The sequence below is a fragment of the Antechinus flavipes genome, chromosome 3 (genome assembly GCF_016432865.1).
Source record: "Antechinus flavipes isolate AdamAnt ecotype Samford, QLD, Australia chromosome 3, AdamAnt_v2, whole genome shotgun sequence".
NCBI lineage: Eukaryota > Metazoa > Chordata > Mammalia > Dasyuromorphia > Dasyuridae > Antechinus > Antechinus flavipes.
In genome coordinates, this window is record NC_067400.1 from 322510177 (window position 1) to 322522795 (window position 12619).

The following is a 12619-nucleotide window of genomic DNA, read 5'->3' on the forward strand; positions in this document are numbered from 1 at the left end:
AATTTTCAGGGAGTTAATCACTTGGGCAAGGTTTGTTTCTCATGTGCCATACTATATATTCCCTTTCTAAATCTTTCTTCTATAGATCACATTTCTTCTATCTTTTTCATTTAGTGCTCTCATTTCATTTATAAAAAACACTTTATTCATTTTTTAAAACTCTTGCCCCATCTCTTCTAGAAATTCTATCTGAGTTTGTGTCCAAGCTGGGTTTGCTTTAATAATTTGCTTGTAGATATTTTAGAGTATTCTCTTCTGGATATGTGTCTTCAGCTTTCCTGTTACTATAAAAGCTTTTTAGAGTGATAGGTTTTTTGTTTTTTGTTTTGCTTTTTTGTTCAATCTTCCAAACCATTTTCTAACTGTGGATTTAATGTTAGAGCCAAGCTCTAAGCACTTCTAAGAGAGAAGGTTTGAATTTTCTTGAAGTATTAAGTGTTGCATTATTCTAGTACACAAAGGACAACTCAGGCTAGAGGCCCATAGCTTTCAGTATTTCCAAAGGGATGTGATCCAGGGCAAATTCTGATTGCTTCCCCCCAGTAGAGAGACAGATCTATTGACTCTTCTTTGGTCTGGGATTCCTGACCTGTATGTAGGCTGCAGACTGGGCTAGAATTGAGACTCTTCTCTGCTCCCGGGAACCATACCACCGCTCCTTGCTTCTGAATGTGCTCTCTGCTCAATACACAGCTAAGGGCCCAGGCTTTTCCCCACACCAGAACACCATCCCCGTTTGCGGGGTCCCTCCTCAGACCCCTGAATCTGTGACCTGTAATTGGGTAGCAAGCTGCCACTTGGTAGCCAGTTTGGGGTCTGGAACCTCCTCTTACTTGGGGGTATAACACCTCTTCCTGGCTGCTGGATCACTCCAAGTGACCTGAACTCCTGGCCAAACCCTAAGTGTCCTCTAACCTCTCTGTCTCCCTATTCTGACTTGGACTGGAAAAATGATTCGCAGTGACTTTTACTTCGATTTCTCCATCAGAATTCTGTCTGGGGGCATTTTCTAGGTCTTTTTAGAGAAGTTTTAGTTGGAGTTTCCTGGACTGCTTTCTTGCTTTGGCTGCCCTCACTTCTCAACCTCTGGAAATCTCACTTCCCACCTCACTACTCCACTGAAACTATTCTTTCCAAGGTCACCCCTTCTCTCTTAGCTACTAAGTCCGATGTCCTTTCCTTACTTTTCATTCTACTCGAACACTCCAGAGCTTTTGACATTGTCCGCCACTCTCTGCTGTTGGACATTTTCTTCTCTCTTGAATTCCATATTTTCTTCTAGTTCTCCAATTTACCCTCCCACTCATTCTCTTTTACTGAATCATCTTGCCTGTTTCCTCTTACTAAATGTGGATGTACCCCAAAGTTCTGCACTTGGTCCTTTTCTCCCATTCCTCAGAAAAATCATCAGCTTCCATGGTTTCAGTTATCTCCTTGCAGATGACTCCCAAATCTATATGGCCAACCCTAATCTGTCTCCTGAATTCTAGTTCTGCATTACCAATTGCTTATTGAACATCTTCACTTGGATGTCCCATTGACATCTCAACCTTGACATGTCCAAAAAACTCCCTCCAAAAAACTCTCGTTCTATTTTCCCCAAATCCCATCCATCCTTCAGACTTTCTGATTTCTGTTGAAAGTATTACCATCCTTCCAGTTATCCAAGTTCATAACCTTGGGTTACCCTCAACTCTCCACTTTCCTTCATTTTGTATTTTCTATCACCTGCTAATTTTCTAAGCTAATAAAATTTTTTCCTTAAAATGATAAAAAAGGGAATTGATCAGGTTTTCCAAACATTTTAATGCCTTTATTTAATAGCAAAGTACCCTCTAATGAATGCTCCTGTAGCAAATCTGCAACCATACTGGCAAGGAAAAAAGGAGAGAGGGCCTATGCATAAAACTTATGTATCCAAACAGAAGTTATTAAAGGATATTTTATATCCTTTATTTTTTATTTAAAATTTTTATTTAATATTTAATTAATATGAATTAATATTTTTATTTAAAATTTAAAAAAAAATTCCCCATTAACATGTAAAGGAGATTTTTAACATACATTTATTTTTTTAAATTTTTAATAGCTTTTTATTTACAAGTTATATGTATGGGTAATTTTACAGCATTGACAATTGCCAACCTTTTGTTCCCATTTTTCCCCTCCTTTCCCTCCCCCTCTCCCCTAGATGGTAGGATGACCAATACATGTTTAACATACATTTAAAAATTTTTTTAGTTTTGTATTTTCTCTCTCCCTCATCTTTTTCTTCTCTGAGACAGTAAACAATTTGATACATGTTTAATCATGCAAAACATATTACCATATTAATCATGTTGCAAAGGACGCAAACCCAGAAAGAAAAAAAAACACAAAAATAAAAACAAGAAAAAATACAGAAGGTGAGAAAAGTATGCCTTGATTTGCATTCAAACTATCACTTCTTTCCCTGAAGGTGGATAATATTTTACATGATGAGTAAAGGATATTCTTTATAGTCCACTAAGATCTCAGTAGAGAAGGGGATGAGGGATGCTGTAAATCTCCAAATCTGAGTCTTATGGGAGAGAGATAAAGACAGCTTTAGAGATGGCTTCCTAACTTTTCCCTTTTAAGGAAGTCTCATCTCTGATATGTGATAGTTTTCCCCATTTCCAGGGGGTCTTAACATTGACATTTCTTAGAGAGACATTTTTATTGTCTCTGATCCCAGATCTATGTTTTCTCATCTTTGATTTGAAAAAAACAAAAACAAAAAGACATCAAAACTCTTGTCAATGACCAGTTGGGACTTCAGAGGCAGAGAGGTGGTGGGCTAATGAAAATTACACATTCAAACAGAAATGTGTGTTGATTTGTTTTGTTTGACTATACTCATTATTATAAGGGAGGGATCTGGTGATATATTTAGTGCTGACAATGGGAATCAATGATCAGTTGTTATGAGTTCAAATGTTGGAGTTCTTGTTCTTCTCAAGGCAAAGCCGGTTTAGAGGCTTGGAGCCCTTCGGATGTCTCCAAATCCAAAGGTTCTGTCCTTCAGCCTCTGCCTCTGCTTTCTTCTGCCTCCAACCAACACAGAGATGGAAGGTCTCTCTTATCTCCTTCTGGGGGGCCCAGGCACCAATTTGCCGCGGAGAGAGGGCTTCTGGCGTAGCTCCACTGAAATCCCAAAAGTGTTCTCTGCAGCAGAGTCGTTTCTCTCGAGTCCAGCGCGATCAGCCAGCCAAGAGGAAAAAATGTATTCTTCCATAGATGCCTCATCGCTGGCCTTTTATCTGCCTCTTCTGAGAGAATGGGATTATGGGTTTTCTCCCATAGTGCTCTCTGGCCCAATGAGCTTTAAGGGAGGTGTGGACTCCCTTGAAGTTAGAAAGTGTACTTTGTGAAGCCGGCATACTTGTGACCTCCAATGAGTAAAGGTGTGAACACAAGCCTTGTATTAATTAATTCTACTTAGTACCTTGTTTCAGGTTCTGGCCAAAACAACTTCTTGTAAGATTAGATCAACTCTAATTAGTTAGCAGTTTGTAAGGATTCTAACAATCAGTGTTGTAAAAAGTGTCAATAAAACATTTTAATAATAAAAAACCAAACAAAGGACCATATCTTACTTGATGCTAGGCAGATTAAATGTAGTAAATATATCAATATACCAATAAAATACCAATATACAAATAAATAAAGCAACATCAGTTGAAATCCTAATGGGATATTTTGTGAGTATAGCTAGGGAGGGCAGTGGATAGAGAATAGAGCCTGAAGTTAGGAATACTCCTCTTTCTGAGTTCAAATTTTAATCACTTAGTAGCTGTATGATCCTGGGCAAGTCACTTAACCCTGTTTACTTCAGTTTCCTCATTTGTAAAATGAACTGGAGAAGGAAATGGTGAACTACTCTGGGATCTTTGCCAAGAAAATCCAAGATGGAGTCATGGAGAGTCAATTGTGATTGAAAAAATATAATGGCAAGAGCTCTGGCTCTTACTATATGATCCTGGGCAAGCAACATAAGTCTCCTGAGCCTCAGATTTCTTATCTGCAAAACGAAGAAATTAGACTAGCTGGACTTAAAGGTCCCTTCCAGTCCTGGATCTTTGATCTGGTTTTAGTGAAATTTATTTGGAAAATAAATTTAACTTCAAGAGTATCAATATTTTCCAAGGAAATAACTTTTTTAAAAAATTGTTTTTTTCTCATTATACAGGTATATTAACTTTTAAATAATATTTCTTTCTTTCTTTTTTTATTGAAGCTTTTTATTTTCAAAACATATGCAAAGATAATTTTTTCAACATTGTCCCTTGAATTTTACCACTTCACAATTTCACCTGATTGATCACAACTTCCCATCCTTTCATCTCTCCCATCCTCTCACTCACAAAAAATCTTCTTTGCCCCATTCCAGAAGAAGCTGGGGATGCAGTAGATAGAGCTTAGACTCTGGAGTCAATAATACCTGAGTTCAAGTCCAGCTTTAGGTACTTAATAGCTGCATGACCCTGGACAAGATTCAATCCTGTTTGCCACAAACTCTGTGATAGGTATCACAATAGCATCTATATGTCAAATAAGATAATTATGAAGTACTCAGCACTTAAAGGTATAAATACGAATGAGATTTTCAAGAAAAAGAGAATAAAGGCAAGGAAGGGGAGAGAGACAGAGAATGAGAGAGAAAGAAGCAGAGAGAGAAAGGGAAGACAGGAAGGAAAGGGAGAGAAAGAGATGAAAGAGAGGGAAGGAAGGGGAGAGACGGAGGGAGGGAGGGAGGGAGAGAGAGAGAGAGAGACAGAGAGAAGGAGGAAGGGAAAGAGGGAGGAAAGAGGGGGACAGAAAGGGAGGGGGGAGAGAGAGGGAGGGAGAGAGAGGGGGACAGAAAGGGAGGGGGGAGAGAGAGGGAGGAGAGGGAGAGGGAAACAGAGACAAGAGACACACAGAGAGAGAGAGAGAGAGAGAGAGAGAGACAGAGAGAAGGAGGAAGGGAGAGAGGGAGGAGAGAGGGGGACAGAAAGGGAGGGGGAGAGAGAGGGAGGGAGAGGGAGAGGGAGAAGGAGAGGGAAACAGAGAGAGAGACAGAGAGAGACGGAAGGAGAGAGGAAAGGAAGAGGGTAAGAGAGGCAGCATCAGTGGGCCAGCTGAGTTTGCCCACCATAAAGTTGTAGTACAGCTGCTCTGTGACTTTCTGGGAACCACACCTTCTTGGCAATTGTGTTGCCTCTGGAAATCCAGATGTCAGTTAGCTTTCACCAATGGCACTCTTGCTAGGCAAGCTTAGCTGGCAGCCTCCCCCACCCCTGTCCAAGACGAGTAGGTATTAAAGGCCTGGGCCCCAGCCGCTGCCAGCCCTTCCATCTCTGCAGCCATGTATCTCATCTTCCTGTTTCTGCTATTGCTGTGCCCTTTGACCCTGCTCCAGGAGACAGGTGAGAAGATTTGGGGAAATCAAACCAGGAATTAATTGCCTGGGTGATCTTAGATACGAAAAACTATTTGTTGAAATGGGCAGGGAATTTAATCTCTGGAAGACTCATCCCTAATCTGTAAAGTGAGTGAGTCTCTCAGCTCTAAAATGCCAGGAGCTGGGGTCTGGCTGGGCCCAAGATATCCCTCGTCTGGCTCTGTCACCTTCCCTGGGCATTACTGAGGGCTCTTCTTCGGCAGGATGACCCTAACACTGGACAGAATTTGTGCCTGGGGACTGCTGCCCAACCCTCCTTTTCTAAAATGTAATAGTTACAGTGCATGCTTATATAGTGGTTTGAGACTTGTGCTTTTCTTATAGAAACTCTGTGGAAGTAGTGAAAACATTTTTGGTGTCCATTCTCCAGAATAAGTACCCGAGACTCAGGAAGGTCACCCAGCTACTAAGTGTCCGAGGCAGGATTTTGGAACCAATATTTCCTGGGCTCAGATAGTCCCGGAGTGCACTACGTCTCCATAACCACCTCCTCTTTTATCAGCTTTATTTTCTGGATCTAACTCAATAAGGCCATCGTTTAGTAATCGCTATTTCTGTTGCAAATTTCAAACTCAACTTTAAATGAGGTAGATTCAAATACCTTCATTTGAGGGTTGTTATTAAGTCAAGATCAATACTTTTTGGGTCTTTGGGACTCAAGGAATGCCCACTGTTCTCTCTTCTCATCAGGCTCACCTGTGGAGCAATAACAGGGTGAGGGTTTTTTCTTAGTGAGTGAAACTGTGAATGGGTTCCATTCCTGGAAAGCCCTTTTATGTAAGGGTAGAAGCGTGAACTCAGGGAAATAAGCCAAGAAATCTATTCTCCCTCTCCATCTCAAGCAAGTGACCAGGGTTGTAAGAAATCAGCCCAAAGTTAACCCCACATAGACTCTGCTCCTTTTTACCTCTGGTAGAAGTATGGCATTCTAGAGAATGGAGGGCATGGAGGGAAGGGATGTAAATAGAAGCCGGCCCAAATGGCCAGTGTGTTATTTCTAGTTGTATTACTGAGATCTTGGTGACCTTGGGGTAAGAGCCCTTTTCCCAAAAAACTTGGTTTCATTTTAATAATGAATAGACATTTATTAAGTGCCTACTGTATGCTAGTCATTGTGCTGATGGATGGGGATGCAAAATGAGACAAAGGACAATCTCATGATATAATAATAACTTATGGGTACCATTTTGGAGAGTGAATTGGGGTTAGCTACACTGCATATGCACAGATGTTTGGTTGTGCTCATGTGTGTTCCATGAGTTCTGGGTTGTCTGGAATCTAGTGATCTGGAACAGGAAAAACTTAGAGATCTTCTCGTCTATTCTGTCTCATGTAATAAATTCATATGTCATGTAAATATATTATTATACATATAAAATTATGTAAATTTTATAAATGAGGAATAGGCTAACAGGCATAAAGTCATTAACTATATTATGTTCTCTATGGGAGGAACTTAGTGCTGGAACAAGAGCAAAGCTGAGACTGGAATAATAGCTCATTTTACATACTTCTTTAAGATTTACAAAGCCCTTTCCAGGAATTACCACATTTCATCCTCACACAATAATCCTGCCAGGTAGGTAAATATTGTTCAAATTTTACAGATGACAAAACAGAGGTTTGGAGAGGTTAAATAAATAAGTTGCCTGAGATCAAACAGGTTGGTGTCTGAAGTAGGATTCAAACTAGGATTATACTATAAGAGACTTGAAGTGAGAAGACCTGGATTCAAATCTACAACAGACTCTTACTAGCTATGTGATTCTGGATAAATTATTTGACCTTTTATAAGCCTCAGTTTCCATATTTGTTAAATGAATAAGCTGGACTCAATGGTCCCTTCCAACTCTAAATCTAGAATCCAAATGCCTTCCACTGGAATGATGCTGCAGGAGATAGCAGAATAGGAGAATTGCCCCCCCTCACCAAGGGTAGAAGTCACTCAAGCCTCAAAAGGAACATATTTCTCCTTCCCTAACTCTCTGCTTGCCCCTGTTTTCATAACAAATTACCCAAAGCACAGTTTTTACCCACAGAGACACAGGTCTCTCTAAAATTCCATCCTTGTTGATCCTGTCCACCCAGGTGGGGAAGCTGTGTGTTTCTTCTAAATAACCAGCCAGACAGGTGCAAGTAGAGGACAATGGAAAAGGCATTGGAAAAGAAGAAAAATGCATGTTGGGACTGGGGTCAGGACACCTGGGTCTCATTTCCAAGAATGCTACAGCTAAGTCCTTCTCTGCTCAGTGCCTCAGTTTCCACATTTGAAAAGTGATAAAGAAAAAACACTCCATGCTTTGGGGATGGGACTTGAGTGGATGATGGTCATGCTGATCAACTTGGAAAAGGTGACCCATGGTAGAGATAGCGGAAGATGGTTTAATGACTAGAAATTCTCCCAGGAGAATGTCAACTTCTCAGGGCTAAGGATCATTTTATTTCTGTCTTTGTTTCCCCTGGACCTAGTAGAGTGTCTTGCCTCAATAAATGCTGAATTTTAGTTTTCTCCTCCTTGTTCACTGAGATTCTCATTTTCCCTCTCCCTCTCCAGGAAGCTGCTCCCAAGGCTCTCTCCTCTGCTGCTCGGGAGCAAACAAGTATTGCAAACGAGGGGACTGCTATTGCGATGAGTTTTGCCATCTTGTGCCTGACTGCTGCCATGATTATGTTGACACCTGCAAGCCTGGTAAACAGCTCATGGATTGGTGACCATGTAGTCTTTGTTAAAAACTCATGGCATCCCTCAAAAAATAGAGGTTTACTTGCCAACCTCTTAGCCTGTCACTTCCAAGGTATCCATTTAATGGCAAAATGTATGACAAAGAATTCATGATAAATAATTCTCCCAGAAATTGTTGCTTTCTCCCAGCATTCCCTAGGCTCTTCCATGGCTACTTTGCCACATCCAATTATATCAGAATGGGCAGTTCTAAAAATCACAGGTGGGGCAGGTAAATAGATTTATCTGCACCCAGCTCCTATTGCTGTTTTGACAAACCCAGGCCCAGTCCTAATCAGGTGTCTGGGAGGTTAGTAAGGCAACCATGCAGAGAAACTCAGAGAATATGATTATTTGGGGGTGCTAAGTTCTGGGAGAATGGCAGAGATTCAGGGCAAGGACTCCTTCTACTTTTTTCTTACAGTTCCCCGGGCAACCAAACTCATAGTGCAAGTGGTAGTGAGGATGTGGCCCCTTGCTAACACAACCCTTCGAAATCAGGCCTGGATTCAGACTATGGTGAGTTCAATTAAAGTACCTCTCTCCCCTTCCCCAAGAAAGTAAGGACACTAGTGCATTGTTGGTGGAGTTGTGAACTGATCCAACCATTCTGAAGCACAATTTGGAACTATTCCTAAGGAGCTATAAAACTGTTCATATCCTTTGATTCAGCAGTGCCACTGTTAGATCTGTATCCCAAAGAGTTCATAAAAAAGGGAAAAGGATCTACATGTACAAAAGTATTTATAGCAACTTGATAGCAGCAAAGACCTGGAAATTGAGGAAATTCATCAGTTGGGAAATGGCTGAACAAGTTGTATATTATAGTGGAATACTATTATGCTGTAAAACAAAGCTTCTTAAACTGTGGGTTGTGACCCCACATAGGGGGGTCACAAAATTGGGACTTATCAGTAAATGTGTGATTTGTATACCTATTTTATGTAGCTATATACCTAGGGTGGTGTAAAAAGTTCTCAGGTAAAAAAGGGATCATAAGTGGGAAAAATTTAAGAAGCCCCGCTATAAGAAATGATGGGCAGGCAGATTTCAAAAAGACCTGGACAGACTTACATGAACTGATGCTGAGTGAAGGGAACAGAATCATGAGAACACTGTACACAGAAATAACAATATTGTATGAGGATCTACTGTGAATAGCTAAGAGACAAAGACTAGAGAGACAAAGGAGAAACATTTCTCTGGGTGTAGCGAGCAGTTCTTTTCACTAGTAAATTGAATCTATTAGACTCCCACTATTTATGGTCCAGGTTCTATTTCAATGCTGTCAGTCACCTATGGGACAAATATTGGAAACCCCACTAATCAGTTCAGCTCCTGATCCAAGTACCTTATTGCTTTTGAGACAATGTATAAGGCACACAATAATGATGCCCCAAACTTTCTTTTGCTGTCAAATACAGGTCCAGCATCTTCTTGACACTGGGTTTCCTGACTTGTCCCTCTCCAGCACAGTGAAGGGAGCCAAGAAGAGAGAATAACTCTCTCACTGGATCTGCCTACCTCTGGACCTTCCCAAGCAAGACCAGTAGCTATGGCCAAGAGGTTAACAGTGGCTCACCACTAGGATATTCTTGCATATTGACACAGAATATTGTTTCAGCATTTTGTCTGGATTTCTACCTTTGTTCCCATCACTTAAGTACTTCGTAATGTACTTATCTGTACATCTTCAATCCAACTCCTAGTAGATTATAAGTTCCTTTAGGGAAAAAAAAACGATCATTTTTATCCTTGTATTCTCAACACTTGGCACAGTGCCTTGAACATGTTGGGATCACTCAATATATATTGAATGAGAAAAAGACTCACAAAGAAAGATGAATATCAATTAGTCCAACTCTCTTATTTCAAAGATGAGGAAACTAAAGTCTCAGGAACTAAAATATGGTCATAAAGTAATTTTTCAGCAAAGCTGGGACTAGAACCAAGAAGTAGTAGGAGCAATAGCTTTGTTTTTCTTCAAAATGTATTAAAATCTAATCATAAAATTATGGAGTTGTATTCCAGAAGCTTTTTAAACCTTATCCCTTCTCTCCTCTGCACTATCCTGAGGCAGTAGGCCATTATTTCCTGCTTCGACCACTGCAATAATCTGCCTCAAGTCTTTCCCCAATACAATCCAACCTTCATTCAGTGCTTTTCCTAAAGCGTAAGTCGTCCCCTTCTCAGTGACTCCCTATCGCCTACAGAATCAAATACAAAATCTTCTATAGGGCTTTCAAAGCCCTTCATAACCTATCCCTCTCCTGCCCTTCCAGTCTTATTATACTTTGCTCCCAGCCATATAATCTTTAATCCAGTGACACCTGTCTCCTGGCTGTTCCATGTACAATATTGTCCATCTCTTGGTTCCAGGTTTTTTGGTCTGGCTGCTCCCCATAGCTACAATGCTCCATCTCTTTTGCTTCCCTAGCTTCCTTCAATTCCCAACTAAAATAACACCTTCTACAGGAAGTCTTTCCCATCCTCTCTTAATTATAGTGCCTTTCTTCTGTTAATTGTTATTTATCCTGCATATAATTTATATATATATATATATGTGTGTATATATATACACACATATATATATTTATAGTTTGTTTATATAGTTTATATGTACTATATATAACATATAGTTTATGTACACACACAAAAATATGTGTATATATATATACTAATATATGCATGTATATACATGTGTGTATATCTATTTATATATCTATGTGTCAATATATTTATTAATCTAGCTATCTATCTGTTTGCTTGTGGTCTCCTTTATTAGACTAAGGGCCAGAATTATCTTTTGCCTTTCTTTGCTTTTAAAATTTTTTTTTAATTTAATTTTTTTCTTTAATAGTATTTTATTTTTCCAAATACACATAATTTTGCTTTTCTTCAAAAGTATCCCTGATACTTAGCACAGGCACACAGTAGGTATTTCATAATTGCTTATTGACTGACTGACTAGATCAAACTTAACCTTTTAGCCTAATTGGACCTTACTTCCCATATATGTTCACACTCTGAGATCCAGCCAAACTGGCTGTTTCTCTTTCCTTCCCATGGGAAGTGTCCCTTCTTCCTGTATTGGCCATCCTTCTTATCTCTGCATTATAGAGTAATTTTTTTCCTTTAAGAGGCACTTCAGGCAACATTTTTTTCCTATGAAAATGCTGATTTCTTTACTGCTAGTGTTCTCCCCCCCACAACCTTCCTTTTATTTAACTTTATAATTGTACTTATATACTATATATATATATATATATTTTTCCCCCTTCATTAGAATGTTAGCCCCTTACATTAGTAGGGATTGTTTCAATTATTATACTTATATCTCTAGTGATTGATTAACTGATGATTCTACAGTTGTGCTGGACAGCTGGGTGACAGTAAACAGAGCACTGAGCTGGGGATGGAGACTCATCTTTCTGAGTTCTGGCTTCAGACACTAACTGTGTGACCCTGGGCAAGTCACTTCACCCTGCCTGCCTCAGTTTCCTCATCTGTAAAATGATCTGGAGAAGGAAATAGCTAACTACTCCAGGGTCTTTACCAAGAAAATCCCAAATGGGGGTCACAAAATTTAGAACACAACTGAACAACAAAAATATTCCCAGGTCATGGAGGTCATTTTCCTGAGCCTGACCAGAGAAACACCTCCTTGTGCTAGGGGTAGGGTCTCATAGAGAAGGAAACCTTGAAGTCTTGGGGATTTGGAGCAAGATCAACCTTTGAGGAGCACTATCCCCAGAGGAGGACCAAGGCAATCAATACTTTCAGGCCTTTCCTTCTGAGTCTTGTGATAGAAGGATTTGAGCTCAGGTTTTCCTGATTTCAGATCTGGTGCTTTATTCTGAAATGATATTCCTGACCAATTTTGGAATATATCTGGGCTTATACATTAGAATAGTGTATAGAGAACTGAATTTGGAGTCAGGAAAATATGGGTATAAAGCCTGCTTCATAAACTTATTAGCTGTATGATCTTGGGCTAGTTGTAGGCTCATAAATGTAGAGCTAAACAGGGATCTTAAAGGTCATTGAGTCCAAAACTTGCATTTAACAGATGAGGAAACTGAAGGCCAGACTGAAGGCCACAGTACTTTGCTCAGAGTCAAACAACTATTAAGTATTTAAGTAGCATAACCTCCCTGAGCCTCAGTTTTTTCATCTATTAAATGGGAATGATAACAGTACATATCTCCTAAGACTGTTATGAAGATCAAATGAATGAAAAGCATTCCACAAACCTTAAAGCACTATATAAATCTGAGCCATTATTAGCACTAAGACTTGAAAAGAACCTCAGAGATCTGAGTTGAGTAATCCTTTCATCTCACACACAAGGAAACTGATACTCAAAGGCAATGAGGGACAATGGCAAAAATATTACATTAAGAGTCAGAAGGTCTGACAAATCTTACTTCTGA

At 39.8% G+C, this 12619-nt stretch overlaps 1 long non-coding RNA gene across 1 annotated transcript; it reads left to right on the forward strand.

Annotated features, from left to right (window-relative positions):
• Nucleotides 1-8619: 8619 nt before the first annotated feature.
• On the forward strand, nt 8620-10201 carry LOC127557942 (uncharacterized). The gene is made up of 2 exons (XR_007952671.1): nt 8620-8705; nt 9611-10201. It is a non-coding gene; the product is annotated as an uncharacterized LOC127557942 (long non-coding RNA).
• The last annotated feature ends 2418 nt before the right edge of the window (nt 10202-12619 follow it).